General features: G+C 34.0%; 1 protein-coding gene and 1 non-coding gene across 2 annotated transcripts in view; one reads left to right on the top strand and one right to left on the bottom strand.

Moving 5' to 3' along the window:
- The window catches only part of Agbl4 (AGBL carboxypeptidase 4), a 1,469,059-nt gene that overhangs the window by 1,100,772 nt on the left and 346,991 nt on the right, over nt 1–21,296 (bottom strand). The window lies entirely within an intron of this gene.
- Nucleotides 10,614–10,687, top strand: Trnai-gau (transfer RNA isoleucine (anticodon GAU)). Its single transcript has one exon. It is a non-coding gene; the product is annotated as a tRNA-Ile (tRNA).

The following is a 21,296-nucleotide window of genomic DNA, read 5'->3' as shown; positions in this document are numbered from 1 at the left end:
AAAATTAAAAACAGTTTTAAAGGCATGGGAAGTCAGGCGACAAGGAAAATGATTCTAAGAGATAAGAAACAAATAAAGTGAGACCTACAATTGTCCCTCCTTATGGCCTGAAGTTTCCAGGCTACAGCATACGTGGAAGAAAATCTAAGAAGTTCCCTGCAGTCTCTATGAGTTAAGAAGACACTGAAAGCTCAGTAATGCCAAAACAGTGAGAGTTATCAAGGCAGAGCAGTAAAGAGGAAAGAGATAACACAAAAAATAGAGTTCTGATGGTCAGTAGATGGTTTCTCTTTGAGTTTTCAACTGAGTATTGATTAGTGCCAATGTATATGTGGAAATAACCTTTAGGAAAAAAAACACCAAAAAGATTACAGGGTACAAAACTTGGTATTCTCACAAGTCCAGGAACAAAAATCTATTCTCAGTCAGAATAGTAAACTTTATATAATTCATGGGGTACTATATAAAGTACTCAAAAGAGTAAAATCAAAACTTTTGCCTTTAATAAGGGGAAAAGAGCCCCAAAATAAATCTGGTGGTAACAGTTCAAATAGTTTATAAGAAAAATCTGAAAAGATTACCTGCTTGTTTCAAAGTAAAACTTAACTGTATTCTAAAACAAAAGTAAAAAATATCTATTTAAATGTAAAAATAACCAGGATCTAACAAGGTAAAATATATAAGGTATGGAATCTAATAAAAAAAAAACTATTAAGCATACAAATAAACAGAAAAACCATCCACAATGAGGAAAAAAGTCAATTGATGAAAACTGACCAGGCAATGATTCCAATTATTAAATTAGTAAATAAGGATAGTGAAATAGTTAGCTGTATTCCTGTGTTCAAGAAACTAAAGATTATGAACAGTAATATGCTCTCTGGAGATTAAAAATAAAAAAATCAGAACGCTAGAGGTGAAAATTGCAATGTCTGAGATGAAAAACACACTGGATGAAATTAAAGGAATTGTATGCACTGCTGTGGAAAGATTAGTGATCTTAAACAAACAGAAAAAGAAATCATTTAATTCAAACAAAAAGAGAAAAGACAGTAAAAAAGGAAAAGAGCATTAATGAACTGTGGGACAACTACATGTGGTCTAATACTTAATTACTTTGAGTTCAGAGGAAATAAAAGGAGGATAGGAGAAATATGTAAAGAAATAATGAGTGAAAATTATATAAATTCAATAAAATGAATGTTATAAATCTAAGATGTTCAACAAACTCCAACAAAAAATGCAGAAAAAACTACAAAAATCATAACAAATCACATTGCTTAAAAAATGGCAAAGAAGTACCTTAAAAGTAATACCAGAGAAAAATAATTATGTACATAATAACAAATATAAGAATGACAGAAAACTGCTTGTTGGAAACAATGCAAGTCAAAACCATGTGGAACACACATTTTAAAACACTGGAGAAACAATGTAATTTACCAATTTATCAAAAGAAAAATGAGTATATAATTATCTAAATAGATACAAAAAAGCATCATCTAAATTCTACATTAATAACAACCCTCAATAAACTAGAAACAAATTACTCAGCCACAATGGGCATCTACAAAACACTTATAGCTAACATCAAATTTAATAATGAAAAAAAGCTTTCCTCCTAAAATCAAGAGCAGACTGTTATTTATTTATTCAACATTGTATAAGAGGTTCTAGCCTGTAAAATAAGGCAAGTCAAATAAATAAAATGCATAGAGATTGAAAGTAAAGAATAAATAAATGTCAGGCTATTTTCAGTTGACATGTTCTCTATGCAGAAAATCCTGTGGCATTTATGTAGAAAGTTACCAGTGAGTTTAGAAAGATTGTAGAAAATAAAAGCAATACATATAAATCAACTATATTTTTATAATACAAGCAACAAATAATTAGAAATTGAAATTTAAAACACAATGTCTACAATAGTAGCATCAAAAATATGAAATAGCATGGTGTATTGGTGGTGGCATATACCTGTAATCCCAGTGATTTAGGAGGCTGAGGCAGGAGGATCACAAGTTTGAGGCCAGCTTCAGCAACTTAGCAAGGTCCTTGCATCATAGACTATTTCTCAAAATAAAAAGTTAAAGGGGTTGGGGATGCAGTTCAGTAGTAAAGCACCCCGAGTCAATTCCCAGCAACAACAACAACAAAACTCTGACAAATGATATGCAAGTCCTCTATGTTGAAAAATGCAAATAGTTCCCTAGAGAAATTTGTTATTTCTGTCTAAATTGATCTGTAGTTCAAATGCATCCCAAAAATGTCTAAATAGACTTGTGCAAAAATAGATAAGCGAACTTTAAAACTCATATAGAAGCAAAAGAATTGAGAATAGCAAAATATCTTATAAAATGAAAAACAAATTTGGGGGAAGAATGCTATCAGATTTCAAGGCATACAAAGCTGTAATATTCAAGAGGTATGGTATTTGCATTGAGAGAGAAACAAAATACATCAAAAGAACAGAAAGAAAATCCAGAAATAGGTCCACATGTATATGGCCTTCAACAGAGGTACAGAGTCAATTCAATGAGAAAAAAAATAATCTTTGTAACGTATTGTACCAAAACAATAGATTCCCATTTGTAAACCAAACCTTTCCCTCTCAATAACTGAACCATAAACAAAAATCAACTCAAAATAAAACAAATAAGTAAATGTACAACCTAAAAGTAAAACAAACTTATAGAAAAGAGTAAATATTTTTTACCTTGATCTAGGCAATGATTTCTTAAATATGGCACCAAAATCACAATCCATAAAATTAAGTTAATAACATGAACCTCATCAAAACAAAACATGAAAAGGCAAGCCAAGACTTCCAGGCCAGGATGTAGTAAGCTTCAAAAATACTACTGCATGAAAATGAAAATTAAAAAGCTAAACAAACTTAAAAAAACTCTTCCTAAATTCATAAAAGAAGTGGGATCACAAGGTAAACCACTGTCCCCAAACTGGAGAGAAAGACAAATGTTACAAAGAATTATAACTATTCAGTGAAGAGGCCCACAAACAAACACCTCTACTGGGACAAGTAGGGAGACCTAAACTGTAAACATGCATTGTTTGAGGCTCAATGTGGACAATTCTGAGAATTAAAATCCCCAGGGGAACCCAGCAATACCTGGAACCCACAGTTTTGTGAGTTTTACCTTCAGGAGCTCTACCATGTACTCACAGTGAAGACTAGATAAAAATCTAGTGCTTCAGGTAGGGGAGAAGAAAATAACCATTTTGAAACACATCAAAGCATTCACAGTGTTTGTCCTTCCAGGACACTATTTAGCCAGAGCCTAACCTACTGAGGTTTATCAGAGTCTTAAATGACTTGAGAGAAGGAGAAACATCAACTCTATCCCTACTGTCCCACCTAAGAGGGTACTGAGAAACACAAAGGAAGTTCACAAGCAAGGGCTGACTAAAATGCTTATATCTAATCATAGGACCCTCCCCAACACCTTACCACTATCTTACTAAAAGCCTATTTATAGCAGTTCTTTTTTACCTATTGCATCATGTCTACTATCAGGAAAACGTTATAAGACATACTAAAAGGCAAAACACAAATTTTGAAGAGACAGGGCAAGCATCAAAAACAGACTCATCTGTGTCAGGGATGTTGAAATTATCAGACCAGGAATTTTAAAAAATAATTAGTTCTGTCTTATCTGAGGGGAATATGTTTCAAGACCCTCAGAAGATGCCTACAAGCACAGATGTTACCAAACCATGTAAGTTTTTTCCTATATGCCCTGCAGCACTGCCCATAATGTCAGAGTTGATCTATTCTTCCATGTTTTATGCCCTGGTGTCTCCTTTGAGTTTGGGAGAAATTATTAAAGAAAATAAGGGTAACTGGAAAACAAGCATTGTGAAATTGCAGCAATTAATCTGATAAACATGAATGACAGTAAGGGGCACCAGATTTCATCACACTACTCGGAATGCTGTGCAACTTAAAACTTATACTTATTTCCAGAATTTTCCACTTACCATTTTTAGAGTGAAGTTGATTACAAGAGACTGAAATCATGGAAAACAAAATCATGGATAAGATGGGAATATTGTATGATTAATACATGAAAAACTCTACTTGGCAAAGGAGATAAGAATTGAGAGGCAATGTAAATATATAGATGGAAATTGTGAGAGAAAAAAAGAAATGTTAGGGGTTAAAATGCTGTATCATAAATGGAGTATGCTTTTGATGGAATTGTTAGACACCGGACATGGATGAGAAAATAATTTCTAAGCTTGAAGATATCTCAATAGATATTTCCAAAACTAAAAAAGAAAAAAAAAAGGCTGAAAAGAGAGAAAAAAAACATAGAATATCCACAAACTGTAAAACAACTTAAAAAGCATAAAATATACATAACAGGAATATCAGAAGAAAAAGGAATCAAATATGTGAAATAATGATGAATGAGAATTTACCTAAATTAATGTCAGACACAATAATAACACAATAATCATCCAAGAAGCTCAGAGAACATCAAGCAGGATAATTTACAAACAAGGAAGTACAAATTAAAACAATATTATACTACTATATACCTATTATAATGGCCAAGATGCAGAATACTGTCAACACTAAAGGCCAGAAAGACGTAAAGCAATGGGAACTCTCATTCATTGCTGGTGGCAATACAAAATGGTATAGTCACTTTGGAAGACAGTTTGGCAGTTTCTTAAAAAACTAAACATACTCTTAAAATATAATCCAGCAGTCATGATCTTTGATATTTACCCAAAGGAAATGAAAATTTATGTCTACACAAAAGCCTGCACACAAATGTTTATACCAGCTTTATTCATAATTGCCACAATTTGGAAGCAATCAAAATGTTCTTCAGGGAGTGAATGGGTAAACAAACTATAGTACATCTAAACAATATGATATTATTCACCATTTTAAGAAAGATATCAAGGAATGAAAAGACATAGAGGAAACATGCATATTACTAAGTGAAAGAATGATTCTACATGTATGACATTCTGGAAAAGACAAAACTATCAAGACAAGAGAAATACTAGAAGTTTCCAGGATTTAGCAGGGAGGTAAGGATGAATCCTTCATGGAACACAAAGAATTTTTAAGACTATGAAATTATATGATGCTATTATGGTGGACACATGTTATTATGCATTTGTCCAAACCGATAGAATATACAGCACCAAAAGGGAATACAACATAAGCTATAGATCTGCATTCAGGAACTTTGAAATAATGATAATAACATGATAATCTACAATGAAGGTTCATTAATTACTACAAAAATACCAGTCTGGTGGAAAATGGTTGATAACTGGGGAGGCTATGCATGTGTGGGGCATGGGGTAATGTACAAAATCTTCAGGTATTCAGCTTAATTTTTCTAAGAATTTAAAACATCTTTTAAAGTCATGCCTGAAACTCCTGCAATTTGGGAGGGTGAGGCAGGAGGATCATAATTGGAGGCCAGTCTTAGCAACTTAGTGAGACTCTGTCTCCAAATAAAAAGTAAAAAACAAAAACAAAAGTAAATATATATATATATTTGATATGTATTTGAGTGGTAAAACACCCTTGGGTTAAATCCCCAGTACCTAAATAAATAAAGTAAATTTAAAATCAAGCAACAGATGGGAAGCAAGTATTTAAAAATCATACATCTGATAAAGGGCTTGTATCTAGACTATATGAAGAAATCTCAAGATGCAATATTAAGAAAATAAACATCCATGTTGAAAATGTCCAAAGGGTTTGTAATAAGAACTTCACCAAGAAAGATATACAGATGGTAAATAACTACATGAAAAAAATTCAGCATAATTAGTCATTAGGGAAATAGATATTAAAATCTCAGAGAGACACAACTACATATCTATAAAAATATCTAAGATTAAAAAGAGAATTATACTGTCATGTATAACAGCAACAACAAAAAATACAATAAAAGAAGACTAGACCTTCAAGTATTAGTTAGCACATGTGCAACCATGTACTCTACTGGTAGGAATGTAAAACACACCACTTTGGAAAACTCTTTAGAAGATTTTTAAAAATCTATAAATTTATCTATCGCATGCTAGCCACTCCATTGCTGGGTATTTAGCGAAGAAAATATCAAAGGAATTTGTACCAAATGTTAATAACAGCTTTATTTGTGGACTCCAAACTGGAAACAACACAAATGTCTATCGACAGATGAAGGGATAAATGAAATGTGCTTTACCCATACAATTAAACTAAATGGCAATAAAGAAAAAGGTATTATTGATACATACAATGACATGGATAAATCTCAAAGTAATCATGCTAACTAAAAGAAGTTGCACAAAAGGAGTAAATGGTATATTTATTTACAATATACAAAATGAAAATTATAGTGTTAGAATGTAGATCAATGGTTGCCTGAGACAGGGGTGACGGACATAGAGGAGTTGCAGGAAGGGATTTACAGAGCAGAATGAGGAAACCTTTGGGCTGATAAATACTTTGTCTTGATTGTGATCATGGTAGCACAGATCAGACATATATATTTATATTTAACAAAGTATACACTTTAAATGTATACAGTTGCAGGTTGTCAATTATACATAAATACAAATCCTAAATGCTTAGAAGTTGAAAATGGAGTACATGGGTTTAAAACATCATCTACATAGCAGTCTTTCACTCAACTTCTTCAAATATTCCCCCCTCAAAAATTATAAAAGACCAGAAAATAAGCAATCTTTTCACCCAACAAGGAATATATTTTGCAGAGACCATATTGACAGACCTTTCCATTTGTTAAACAACAAAAAGAGGAATAAGTGAAGGCCAACATGTTTTGCCACTTGAAATAGGGAAAAGTTGCAGTTGAGAAAGGTAAGGAGTGATATTGTCCCTCCACCTCTGTCTGCCAGGGGCTTGGAAAGCTGAAATCTATGATAATCCAAATACCAAGAAGAGATACAATGGATTATACCTCAAATTCTACATAGATTCAAATACTTTCACCCCTAAAAAGTACAATGATACACTATACCCTAACTTCTAACTCCATAGAACTTGGTAGAGATAGAAAAATTCTTGTGTATTATCCTCATTTGGAAAGTGAGAGAATAATGCAGTTAAAGTTCTTACCTTTATCCAGAAAAGCTCATAATATCAATATGAAATCAGGATAAGTATGCACATCAATTTTCCAACTGCAAATCTGTGTAGAAGCTTCTACACAATATAAATGGCAATGAACAGGATCAAAGGCATACCACAAATGATGCCTCTTGGCAATACTGGATTTGAATAAATCTTTCTTTGTTCCATGTGAAAGAAAACTGTCAACGTGAAACTTGTGAAAGAAAATGGAAAAAAAAAAGAAGATAACCCCAAAAGCTCATTAGAAGACTATAACTGAAAATTATTTACTAAAGCATACAGACAAAATTGAAAATGTCTATCATTAACAATGAAATGAAAGAAGACACAATAGGACAGACCGTTACTGTCTACCCAAATTTCATGTTCCCTTTCAGAAAATAAGAGATTTTGCTCCCCAGCTAGAACCTTCTGTATCACTTTGTTAGCATACATCTAATTATTTTATTCTTTTTTTAAAAAATTGTTCTTTTTAGATATTCAAGACAGTAGAGTATATTTTGACATATTATACACACATGGAGTGTAATTTATTCTAATTAAGATCCCATTTTTGTGATTGTATATGATTCGGGGTTTCACTGTTGTATCCATATGTGAACATAGGAAAGTTATGTCTAATTCATTCCACTCTTTTTTCTCGACAATGGAATATGAGTACATGTAATGTGTGTCACTTTTAGCCTAGAACTTAAAAACAAAACCAAAAAAAAAAAAAAAACAGGTTGACTTTCTCTATTTTCTACCCTCCTTCCATTAGGTGGATGCAGAGTGCTGAACCCTTTATGAGATGGCAGAGCCACAAAATTAAAATCATCTGATTCTTGCAATCAACATGTAGAAAATAGCCACCTGTCAACCAGGAATCTCTACTGGATTACTGTATGAGTGAGAAATAGAATTCTACTGCATTCAGCCACTAAAATTTTTTAAGTTAGTTTATTGCAAATAGTGGTACCTTAATAAACATACGTGGTCTCTAAAAAACTTTAATAAAACGCCACTAATATAAGATAACCTAATGGGAAATGATAACAGAATAAGAATAGAAATGAAAAAAAATAAAGAAATTTGGTGCCAACAGTGTTAAAATATCCTTTTGGAAAAATAAGAAAAAGAAGAGATGAAGAGGGGAAAAGAGGAAGAAGAGAAGACATAGATGGAAAGAGAGGTAATACTGATTAGAGATGTAAGCAGTAAGATGGAGTAGAAAATTGAGAATGGACTTTCCAAATGAAGAATAAAAGAGTAAAAAATAATAATTTGAAGCAATGAAAGAGAATATGATATTGTGGGACAAAGAATAGAACTGGAATTATAGATCACTCCAAGAAAGACAATCAGAATCATTCAAACAAAAGTAATAATAAAGACATAATTAAAGAAAATTTACATAGAAGAAAATAAACAAATTGTATTTCTCTTTTCTTCTCTCCTCCTCGCTTCTCTCTCTGTATCTCTTTTTCCCTTCCTCCCTTTTCTCCCTCCTTTTCTTCTTTTCTCCTTTCCTTATTGTGTTATGAAACAAGGGATCAAACCTAGGGGTTTATGTACTTTAGGAAAAGACTCTGCCCTGAGCTATATCTCTAGTCCTATGAATTATTTTGATACAATTAATGAAATGAGACATGGAAACATATTCTGGCAAATTATTTGAACAACAGCAATGAAAGGGAAAAGTTTACAAGCAGTTTAGAAGGGAAACACAATAGGTTATTTACAAAAAAATGAAAAGTCAGAAAATAACGGAGTAAGAAATAATATTTTTAAAATATTCATCTCCTATTTTCCTCTCTATGCCATGCTGACTTATCTAGAACTATAATATTTTTACAGCATAGGTGTATACGTTCTTCAATACACAACATATTTATAATATTTTCAATTTAGTTTTCTAAAGCCAGTAGATACTTTCACAAAATGGTTTTAATTTGATAATAATTTTCCAATTGTAAAAGTATTTGCATATAAGGATATTTCTTGGCCTGATTGATATTTCAAGAACATATCTAATCTATTATTATTGCTAATAAAGAATTAGCAGAATGCCTATTGTCAATGTTTTTTATTTCCTGATCAACTCAAGGGAATATGTTAATGAGAAAACCTAGCAGTGCATAGTAACATGTTTCTGCAAAATCTCTTTTTGAGATTGATATCTTTGGCTCACATTCAGTGTGTCCCACATTTATGACAGCTTACTAGAGGAAAAAAACAATACAGCTTTTAGTTAACAATATTACCCAAGTGTATATATATATATATATATATATATATATATATATATATATATATATATATATATATATATATTTATATTAACAAGATTTTCACTGCAAATTTGATGCCAATATAATGCAAAGCAAACAGCATTTAGTACATTGGAATACTTAGGGAAATGATGGAGTTTCAAACAAAATTACAGCAATAGGTGCTGAATGCTAAATCTAATGAAAATGTAAATTGAGAAGCACCTCCTTCATGGCAAAGTAAATATTTTGGTGAACTGATGACATAAAACAAGTGTAAGGCAGTAAAAGTGATTTGCAAATTGTTACTTATAATATTTTAAAATGAGGGTTAATTTATTTTTAGAACTTGTCATATATTTTTTCAAATATATTATGGATTTCCAAACAGAATGTCAAAAAATATAGTCATGTTACCTTGTTCAAGATTCAGTATTGTAATTAACTACATTTAACTCTAATCCAATCCAATGGCAACCCTTCTTCCTAAAATAACTATGGCTCCAACAAAATATAGTTTTATATTTAAACACAATGAAGCAAGACTCAAGATTAAATCTGGGATGCAAAAGGCCAAATGTTTTTCAAATTCTACCATAGGGTTTGGAGATAGGCAATCCTGAGCTTAAATCCCAGGTCTACAAAATTGTATGCTGCAAGCAAGATATTTCTCCTATAAAAGTTCCAATTCCTTAATACATTAAATAGAAATAATACCATTTAACTCATAGTATTTATGAAGACTTATAATACCTACAAAGTTTCTCATATTGTGTGTGGCACGTCAATCACTTAATAAATTTCCACATAGTCTAATTCTGTAATTGTTGATTCTCTACTCTGCATTTTTCTAAAAGGAGACCAAGGAAATCTTTATCTCCATGCAAAAGATTTCAATTTATTGAACCAGAAATTTTATATGTATCTCAAATTTTGTTATAAGATTTCTAAAAGGAAACTCTCCAAATATATACAATAATTCTTTAAGTAAAAGACTTTTAGTAATCATAATAAAAACCTAGTATCAGTTTTTATGTCAGTTTTTAAGCTTACCTTTTTTGGAGCAAAGTCAATATACATGTCAATCAAGAAGTCAAAAAAATTGGTCTTCCTGTCATCTATGTTTTAAATTTTTTCTTAAAATAAATTCACTTCTTGAGGGAAAGGACTATTATCTTATATACCCCTGTGTCCCTATGCCTATCAAATATCATACTCAGCACCAAGCTCTTGGCCGGTTAGCTCAGTTGGTTAGAGCCTGGTGCTGATAACGCCAAGGTCGCGGGTTCGTTCCCCGTATGGGCCACCAAATGCCGAAGTCTGGCTGGGCACAATCAGGAGCCACTTGTCAAAAGAAACTAACTTTATTTTTAGAACCACACACACCAAACAAAACAGCCTCTCAGGAAAAACCCTCAGAGCCTCAACTGCCACCACCGGCTTTCCACAAGCCTCTCTCTCCCACCCAAGCTTCTCTCCACCTCCCACAATCCTCCTGCTCTTGAGGCCGATTGGCTGGGTCACGTGGGTGGAGCCAAAAAAGTCCCCCAATGAGCAGCTCCGTGGTCTGAAAGGGCAGGGAAACAGCCCAATGAGCATCACCGCAGAGGAGCCAATCAGCTAGATGTTGCTGGGGCCGCTGTGAGCCAATCATCAGCCGGCAGCTGGAAGTTTGCTGGGGCCCCTTCGGCTGTTGCTCTCAACATCTCCCCCTCTCTGTTTAAACAACAAGCATGTGGCTTAGGGACCGTGCCTGCCTTAGGTTGTCCAATAGTACATATGGTCCTTACCCGTTAGGTTGGTACCATAGCAATTGGATCTTACCCGTCACTGACTACCGGTCCAGTATACAGCCACACCTGTGGAGAGGTCTTTGTACCAGCGGGGGGGTGAGGTTCTTTGCCTCACCTCTGTTGGCCCCCAAATTTTAGCTGGACGATCATGACAAGCAGAAGGGAGGAAGATACACCAAGCCAATTGACGGCTCCTTTTGGAAAAATTGTACCACCAATGACATCATCAGCAAAAATACCCCAACACTACCACAAGTCGCTGCACCAACAGATAGTTCACAATGCATACAGGTGAGCTCACAATGTGTCCAGGCAAGTTCTACAAGCAGTTCAGTGATGGCTATTGTAGAAGCTGTAGATTGGTTTTATCTTTGACTTCACCAGCACTGGGATGAAGATAGGAATTCTGGCAATAATGGCTAAAGAAAAAATTATGTAACATTACAGAAGGCACTAAAAGAAAACAATTTTCTTAACAATTTACATTGTCTTCACCGGCACTGGGATGAAGATAGGAATTCTGGCAATAATGGCTAAAGAAAAAATTATGTAACATTACAGAAGGCACTAAAAGAAAACTATTTTCTTAACAATTTACATTGTCTTCAAGAGAATTATTAAATATAATGAAAAGGAAAGGTGAAAGTAAACAAACAGATCTGTTAACCTTCTTTTTTGTTTACATATTAAAACAATCCTCAACAGTTGTTTACCCAATTTAAATTAAACCATATAAATCACGTGAAAAAAAAATTTTTGGATCCATTTTATCATGAGCGCTCATCATATATGATATATGGACATACGTACATTCAAACATATAACACAAAACACAAGTGTGCACACATAATATAATACATACAACACATAACATTATAGTAAAGGCCTTATAACTTTTTACAGGTGAAATCTCCATTGCAATGTTTAAAAACTCTATAGTCAAAAAATAGAACTGATCAGCAAAACATTAACCTAGGTCTGTATGAGCTCAAAAAACAAAATAGAACTTCAAGATATGGCAAAGGGCAATAATAAAATAGATATTGAAAAAAGCATCCTGGTTCTGTTGCAGATGTAAGAATAGCCAAACTGGAGTTTTGGATATCAGTTGTTATGGATTTGAGCCAAATCATCTTCTTTTTGGTCTGTAGAAATCGCTTTAGTTAATCTTTCTGGAATCCAAATCGGCTGCTGTTCTCCCTGTGGAAACACATAAACAGACCCCCGACTCCAGACAATCACTGGGTCAGGACCTTGGTTAATCTCTCTGGAATCCAAATCGGCTGCTGTTCTCCCTGTGGAAACACACAAACAGACCCCCAACTCCAGACAATTACTGGGTCAGGACCTTTCCATTGTCCTGTTAGAATATCCTTCCAAAGTACCTTGGGCTTATGCACATTTTTTGGACACATATGCCTTTCCGCAGCACTAAGTCCTGATGAATCCAAATTTAAAAAGTTTAGAGTAAAAAGGGTTATTTTAAGTTTATCTTTGGGGAATATATACCCCTTCCCAATTCCTTCTTTTTGCTTTAATAAGTACATTTTAATAGTTTGATGAGCTCTTTCAACTATGCCTTGTCCCTGTGGATTGTATGGGATTCCTGTTATATGAGTAATGCCAAATGTTGAGCAAAATTGTTTAAAAGAGGTAGAAGTATAACCAGGGGCATTATCTGTTTTTAACTGTTTTGGAACACCCACAGTAGCAAAATTTTGTAAGCAATGAGCTATAACATCTTTAGTTTTTTCTCCGGCATGAAGGGAGCCCATCAAAAATCCAGAAGAAGTATCAACTGTAACATGCAAATATTTTAATTTTCCAAATTCTGGCAAGTGTGTGACGTCCATCTGCCAAATATGGTTAGGTATCAATCCTCTAGGATTGACTCCAAGATTAACTTGTGGTAAAAAGGTCACACAATTTTGACATTGTTTTATTATTTGTCTAGCTTGTTCCTTAGTTATTTTAAAACGCTTTTGTAAAGTATTAGCATTGACATGGAACTTTTTATGAAAATTTATAGCTTCTTCTAGTGTAGAGAAAATATGTATGTCATGTGTAGTTTTATCTGCTAAATCATTGCCCAAACTAAGGGCTCCAGGCAATCCTGTATGTGCCCTGATATGTCCTATAAAGAATGGATCTTTTCTGTCCCAGATTAGACTTTGTATAGTGGAAAGCAAAGAGAAAACAGTAGAAGAAGGGGAAATCCTACCAGCATCTTCAAGAGATACTATAGCATTAACTACATACTGACTATCAGAAAATAAATTAAATACAGAATCTTTAAACATCACAAAAGCTTGTAAAACTGCATTAAGCTCTACCTTTTGAGCGGATTGTTTGGGTACTAAAAATGTAAAAGTTTGATCAGGGGTAACTACTGCTGCTGTACCATTATTTGACCCGTCAGTGAATATATTTGGAGCATTCATGATAGGTGTTTTTCTTGTCATTTTTGGAAAAATTACAGGATGCAATGACCAAAAAGACAATAAAGGATTAGATGGTAAGTGGTTATCAAATGAAACATTAGATTTGCACATGATTATTGTCCAAGTATTTAACTCATTAGCTAACTCATCAATTTGATTCATAGTATATGGAGTAATAATTTTATTGGGAGAAATTCCAAACACTCCCTTTGCTGCTTTTATTCCTTTGAGTATTAATTGTCCTACAGCCTCAGGATACCTAGTAAGAATAGTGTTAGGAGAATAAGATAAATGTATCCATAATAATGGACCTTCTTGCCAAAATACTCCTGTAGGAATATTTTTTGTTGGTAGTACAATAAATAATAAAGGCAAACTTATATCAATTCTATCCAAATGCATATTTTCCATATATGTTTCAATGATTTTTAATGCCTTTCTTGCTTCAGGCGTTAACATTCGGGGTGAATTTGGATCTGATGGACCTTTTAGGATATCAAATAAAGGTCCCAACTCTCCTGTTGGTATACCTAAATAAGGCCTTATCCAATTTATGTCTCCTAATAACTTTTGAAAGTCATTAAGTGATTTGAGTTGATCTACTCGTATTTGAATTTTTGGTGGACGGACCATGGTTGAGGATAATAGAACTCCTAAATAATTAATTGGAAAATTTAATTGTATTTTATCTATTGCTATCTCTAGATTATAATTTTTTAATAAGTTTGTAAGTGTGGCATAACATTCTAGCAATGTGTTTTTATCTTTGTGTGCTAATAATACATCATCCATATAGTGAAATATTTGTAGTTCAGGATTTTGATTTCTAAGTGGCTGGATTGCTTTGTTAACATAAATTTGACACATAGTTAATGCCGCAGTCTGGCTGGGCACAATCAGGAGCCACTTGTCAAAAGAAACTAACTTTATTTTTAGAACCACACACGCCAAACAAAACAGCCTCTCAGGAAAAACCCTCAGAGCCTCAACTGCCACCACCAGCTTTCCACAAGCCTCTCTCCCACCCAAGCTTCTCTCCACCTCCCACAATCCTCCTGCTCTTGAGGCCGATTGGCTGGGTCACGTGGGCGGAGCCAAAAAAGTTCCCCAATGAGCAGCTCCGTGGTCTGAAAGGGCAGGGAAACAGCCCAATGAGCATCACCGCAGAGGAGCCAATCAGCTAGATGTTGCTGGGGCCGCTGTGAGCCAATCATCAGCCTGCAGCTGGAAGTTTGCTGGCAGCTGGAAGTTTGCTGGGGCCCCTTCGGCTGTGGCTCTCAACACATAGGAATTATATAGGTGTCAATTAAGTTAATGAGCTAAAAATTTATTTACTTTAAATGATTTTACAGATGGGATGTGTCATCATATGATTAGAATTTATTATATTAAACCAATGCTCAAAAATGCTGATAAGCAAACTCTATTCAGTGCTTACTATGTATTAGTCACTTGTTAAATATATCATTTAATACTCATAATAACTCTATTCAAATAGATACTCTTCTTTTTTATGGGGGTGGCTACCGGGGATTATACTCTTATAATTTTCTAGATTAGTAATCAGTTATCAAGAAGATAAATAACTAAACCAAGTCATATACTTGTAGCCAAAATTTGAATTAAACAAGTGTAACTCAGGAATTTGTTGGAATAACCAATATATTAATTGTCTCCAAAACTCAGTTTTGGTATTGAATGCACCCCACACTTGGAATATGAAGACCTAGGTTCTTGACCTTTTGCTATAATGTGTTTTGTGAATTCAGGAATGCCTCTCTAAGCTCCAGTTTCTTCATCTATAAGGTGGGACTAAAGATACTTATTTCTTAATTATCAAAACAAGAAGATAATTGTAAGAAATAATATAATGCATGCTAAAATGATTTGCAGACTGGATATTCAGATATTGCTAACAAATCTTCCCATTCACATATAAATTTTTCTGTAAAATATTTGAAAGTAGAAGTGGGGACAATATAATCAATGTTATAAGAAACAATAGTAAATAATATGATTTTGTAGGCCTAATAGGAAAAAATATCATTCAGAAAAGTTTCATAAATAAGTTTTTTAAATATGCACAAGTCTTCAAAAGTTTTGAGTTTCTCCTCTCAACAGGACTAGTAAACATTCCATGCCAATTATGTGATACCAAATTGAAAAAGAAATAAAAATAGGGATGCCTTAAATTTGTATGCATAAAATCTCTTTCAATTTCATTATTTTAATATTATAACTCTGTAAAATAGAGTACTAATCTCAGAGAAATTAAACAAAAGGAGAAGAATGAAGAAAAAAGAACAGAGACATGAAAGACAAAAAGACATGGATTTGGTCCTTCTCTGCCTTTTACTCCCTTTATATGGCCTTGAGCAAGTAAGTTACTTTTCTGAATACCAATTTCCTTGTATATGAAATGGAAAAAATATTAGTAACTAATATGCTAGAAAAAGGCAATGACATAATTTATATTAGGCATATTGTAGAACAAAACCCACTATAAGGATTCAATAAACTAATAATAATGATAACAACCTGGTAAGGTTGTTATCATTATTATTAGTTTATACAGCAGAGTAAATTGAAACCCTAACTAGTCATAATTTATTCAAGGTCCCACAATTAATATACAGAAAAAACAAGGATATAACTTTCATTATTTAGTTCTTGGCCAGCATTTTTTATTTCATCAAAATAATGTTCTCTCTACCTGCTAACAGGAAACAGGTAGTAATAGTGTGTCAGAAATATCACTATCTGCATAATGTTCCCCTTAAACAGAAAGCTACTATCTGTAATAGCATCAGCAGTTGTCAAAAGTTTATCATAATGAGGAGCAGAATACTGAACTGGCTCTGCTATGATAACCTGATGCGCTCACTTGATATTCCATTTCTGTATTGACTAGAAGCACAATTATCAGTCCCCATGTTGTAGGAATCCAAGACTAAATCTCAATTTTGCCAAGCTAGAAACCAAAACATATATTATTTCTCTAAATCCCCTAATAGGTGAGAAGGAATACAGTACTTCCTCTGCTAAACACAGTTGAGGGTTTTTTTTTTTCAGATTAAAGAACTATGGATTGGGGCTTTAGAAAATTATTAAGTCAAAACTCCAAGGCCACATTAGGATGGTTGGTGCAGTTATCCCACCTCTCATCTTTTTATCTGAGTAGAACCAGGCTCTTTCCATTTTGTTCAAGAAATCTATGATCAATGCAATAGAGATTCACATATTAAATAAAATAATGTTTTTGTTCACAAGTAGCTCTCAGTCCAATGGAAAAGACAGATACACGATAATCTTTACAACATAATGTGCTGGGAAGATTGGCTCATAAAGGGAAAACCAATAGAAAATTATGAAGTGATAAGTATAGAATTCTTGAATACATGCCAAGGAAGTTATATGAGCAAATACAGTGTAATAATGAAATAGCCAAGCATAGTCAGAGAAATAAAGGAGTAACAGCATGGTTAAAATCTAGCAGGAGTAGGGACAATGGAGGGGACAAAGATATAGACAGCCCAACTCATGAAAGAATGTTATTTTGAGAAAACTGAACTTTATCCTGAAGGCTGAATAGAAGCTAGGAAGTGATATGAAAAGTTTTCACATCAGTTGATTCATAAAAAAGAAGTTAAAAGGCCAATGTGTGGGCTAATAAACATGACCAATACTCTACAACCCCAAAATGTGCAGCATGATATTGTATTTCTATATAAACATTCATTAAAGGGGAAATAGACCTTTTTTATTCATATGACTATTGATAAACCTTTGACTATAAATTAACAAAGAGGAAAATATACATTTCTAAAATGAGTAATGAAAGCCAGAACACTATAGAATTTTTAAAAATATAGGAAAGATACACTGGGTTTGGTGGTATCATTTCTCAAACACAGCTGAAAGAGTTCAATTACCCAGTTTTCATAAATAAATAAAAACTAAACTAAATCACCATTAAAAGGTATAGTTACATTCTTTACAAGATAGTGTGGTGTCATTGCAAGATTTGATCAATCACAACTTGATACAATGAAAATATGTCAAGAAGTAACCAGACATAATGTCAAGTCACACAACAGTGCTGCATATTCAGTTAATATCATGATATTCCTCACTAAACACTGATTTTGTTTATGACATCTATAACAAGGTTTTGACATTTGAGTGATAGCTATATTAAGATAAGAAATCGGAACACCTGGGTATCAGCTTTTTAAAAGCAATAGGTACTCCTGAAACTGGAATTACAAAGTATTGACAACTAAAATGCTTTTAAATGTTTCAGAGACTTTATTTTTCAGAGATGTGGAGGCTGGATCATCTATTACAGTGTTTGTTCTGTTTCTCACCCAAGGAACAAGACATTCTTATGTGCATGAGATGAGTCTATCCTTTGACTGGTATGGGCTGAAACCTACCCAAGATAATTGGACTAGAAAAGAGGTCATCTTGTCATCTTTCATGAACCTCTTTGAAAAATCATTAAAGAAACTTTGAAATTAAATGCTAATAATTCAGAAAAACAGTATTAAGTCTAACTTACTCTAAACAAACAATTCAGAAAAGGCCGTCTTGGTTGCCCTATCCACAGGATGTATTTGTCTGTACGGTAACTTTAACAATAATTCTTAACATTGGGACTACGACTGAAAAGAGTATATCAAACTCTTCACAGGGATGAAGAACATGAGATTTGAAAAGCATCCTCCAGGGGGCATCCACTTTCCAGTTGAAGAACACTAATTTAAAAGAAGTACTTAATCTCACAGGTTAAGAAATCAAGATTTAGAAGAAAGAAGTGATATACACAAATTCCTATTGCAAATTAGCAACAGAGCTGGCTAAGGGCCCAAGTTTCTTGAGTATATATTAAGTGTGAGTATTGTCAGTGAAAATAAATGCTGCACAACTGTAACTTTGGCTAGTACAAAAGCATTTCCATGTCCATAATCTCATTTGATACACATAATAATTCTGAGATGTGAGCATACTAAGGATTATTATTCTTATTTTATAGATGTAAAAACAAAGACACCCCCGCCCCAGAAAAGTAAAAAGAAAAGTAAAACCCAAGATCATATGGACAGTTTACCAAAGTTTAGTCATCAAACAGGAGACAATGACTCCAAGTTTCCCAATATTTTTGAACCTGAATCAACTGTTGTTATCTATGCCAAGAGATTAAGGAAATAATTCACAAATTCATGGTGTACTGATTATTATGTCATGGTTCTTGCTGCTCTGTCTTTTACTATGCATCTTCCTAGAATACTATTTCCTTCTTTGTTTACATAATACCTGCTTTGATTGAGTAGACTTGTTCCCACCAAAATTCATGTTGAGGTTTAGTTCCCAATGCAGCAGTGTTGGGAGATGGGGGTCAAATAGGAGGTGTCTGTGTTTTGTTTAATGTCTTTCTCCAATCTGTGAGTTCTTACTCTCTGAAGAAGGTTAGTCACCCTGAGAGCAAATTGTTATAATCCGAGTCTTTAGCTTATGTTCTCCCTCTTTAGCACAAATATCCTTACTCTTCACTTTACCCCATGATTTGAATGAAGCAGTCTCAGTCCTTTAGCCACCCAATCTTGAATTTCCCATCTTTCAGGACTATGAGCCAAAATAAACACCTCTCCTCTATAAGTTATCCAGTTTCATGCATTCTATTATTGCAATAAAAAACAAACTAGGACTCTTAGTATTTATCTTTCTAAACCAAAATAACACTTTAGGAAGTATTCCTGAAATCTCCCAAAATAAGCCATTGCTCTCTTCTTCTCACATATTCACATTGTACACCCAATATCTAATATCTCTTGCAACTGATCTGAATTCCTTAAAGAGAGAAATTACACCTTTATAATCTCTGTAATTCCCATGCCTAGTCTAATGTCTACCCTAGGCAGGGTTAACCTCCATTCCTATTTTTTTGGAGAATTTATTTATTATTAATATGCATTGAATTTTGCCAATGCTTTTTCTGCGTTAATTGACATTATCATGTTATTTTATCTTTATAGCCTGTTCATATAAGAGTTATAATCCTCAATTTTTAAATATTGAATCAGCTTTGTATCACTAGACTAATACACACTTGGTCTTGGTGTATAATTATTTTATATATTGCTGAATTCTCTATGCCAATATTTTGTCAATAATTTTTGCATCTAGTTTCATGAGGCATGTTTATCTATAGTTTTGTTTTGGTTTGGTCTTGTCCAAGGTCAATTGGTCCCAACACTTGGAACTGTGGGAGGCAGAACATTATGGTGGGAAGCATGATGGAGCATGATGGCAAGGTATAACAAAGATACTCATTTCATGGCAGACAGGAAGAAAAAAGAGAGGGATGGGCCTGGGTCCAAATATCACCTTCATGGCCTTGCCCCTAATGACCTAACTTCCTTCCACTAGGCCCCACCTCTTAAATGTTCCACCATCTTCCAATAGTGCCACCCTAGGGAAATGTTTCAACATTTGGGCCTCTGAGCAAAATATCAGAATAAAACTATAGCAGCTATGGACTAAATTATCACACACACCCTTACCCAAAAATTTAATTTTGTGAAGCCCTAACCTCTATTGTGATGATACTTGAAGATAAGACCTTTGGAAGACGTATTATTCAGCTTTCTATTACTGGAGCAAATACCTGAGATAATCAACTTATAAAGATAAAAGATTTATACTTTATCAAAATTTCATAGTTTCAGTCCATGACCAGTTGACCTTGTTGCTTTGGGCCTATGGGAGGACATGCTGGAGGAAAACAGTCACCTCATGGTCAGGAAACAAAAAAGAGCAAGAGGAAGGGTCTGGGCTCACACCATCTCCTTCCAGGGCATCTCCATACCAATGACCCAAAGACCACCATTAGGCCCCACCTCTTAAAATTCCATCACTTCCAATAGAACTAAGCCACAGACCAAGTCCCTAAAACATGGGTTTTTGTGGGATATCCACAATCTAAACCATAGCATTAGGTTTAAATGAGTGAGGCCCTCATGTTGGAATTAGGATCACTAAAAGAAGAAACACATAAAAACTTGCTATATCTTTCCTCCATGCAATGACACAGAAAGAAGGCATCTAAGAGGCAACCCTTAACAGAATTTGAGCATGCTGGTACACTGATCTCAGATTTCACAGGCTTAAAGTGTATTTAAGCCACCTAGTCTGTGATAGTTTGATATTTCACCCTGAGAAGACTAGGAAAGTGTAGAACTGGTGTTAATTCTTCTTTAAACATTTGGTAGAATACTCTGGTGAAATAATGTGGGCCTGGTTATTTCCTTTGGGAGAGTGTTTTGAATCTTTTTTTTAATAACAATTATATTTCCTTAAAAGTTATGAAGCTATTCAAATTATATACTTGCATACTTAGTGAGTTGTAGTTGTTTTTACTTTTCAAGAAATAATTGTTGAGGGAAGGAAGATGGCGGCGAGGGGAGTGCATTGCCCCCGTGTGCTGCTTCACTGTGTGGGAGTATGACAAGTCAGGACAGCTAAAGGATATCTTGTTAGGAATTTCCAGCAATAGTGGGGTGCTCCGGAACCTGGAGGAAGGATTTCCATCGCACGAGGATCGGCTACGGGGACTCAAACGCGAGAGGTTTGTCGCACGGAGGGTAACACTGCTTATTCAGCAAATCACCCCACGGCTAGA

This window comes from Marmota monax, unplaced genomic scaffold, assembly GCF_021218885.2.
Source record: "Marmota monax isolate L192 unplaced genomic scaffold, Marmota_monax_Labrador192_F-V1.1 WCK01_AAM20220418_F8-fsc00008, whole genome shotgun sequence".
In the NCBI taxonomy this organism is placed as follows: Eukaryota; Metazoa; Chordata; class Mammalia; order Rodentia; family Sciuridae; genus Marmota; species Marmota monax.
This window is presented reverse-complemented; position numbering and strand designations above follow the sequence as displayed.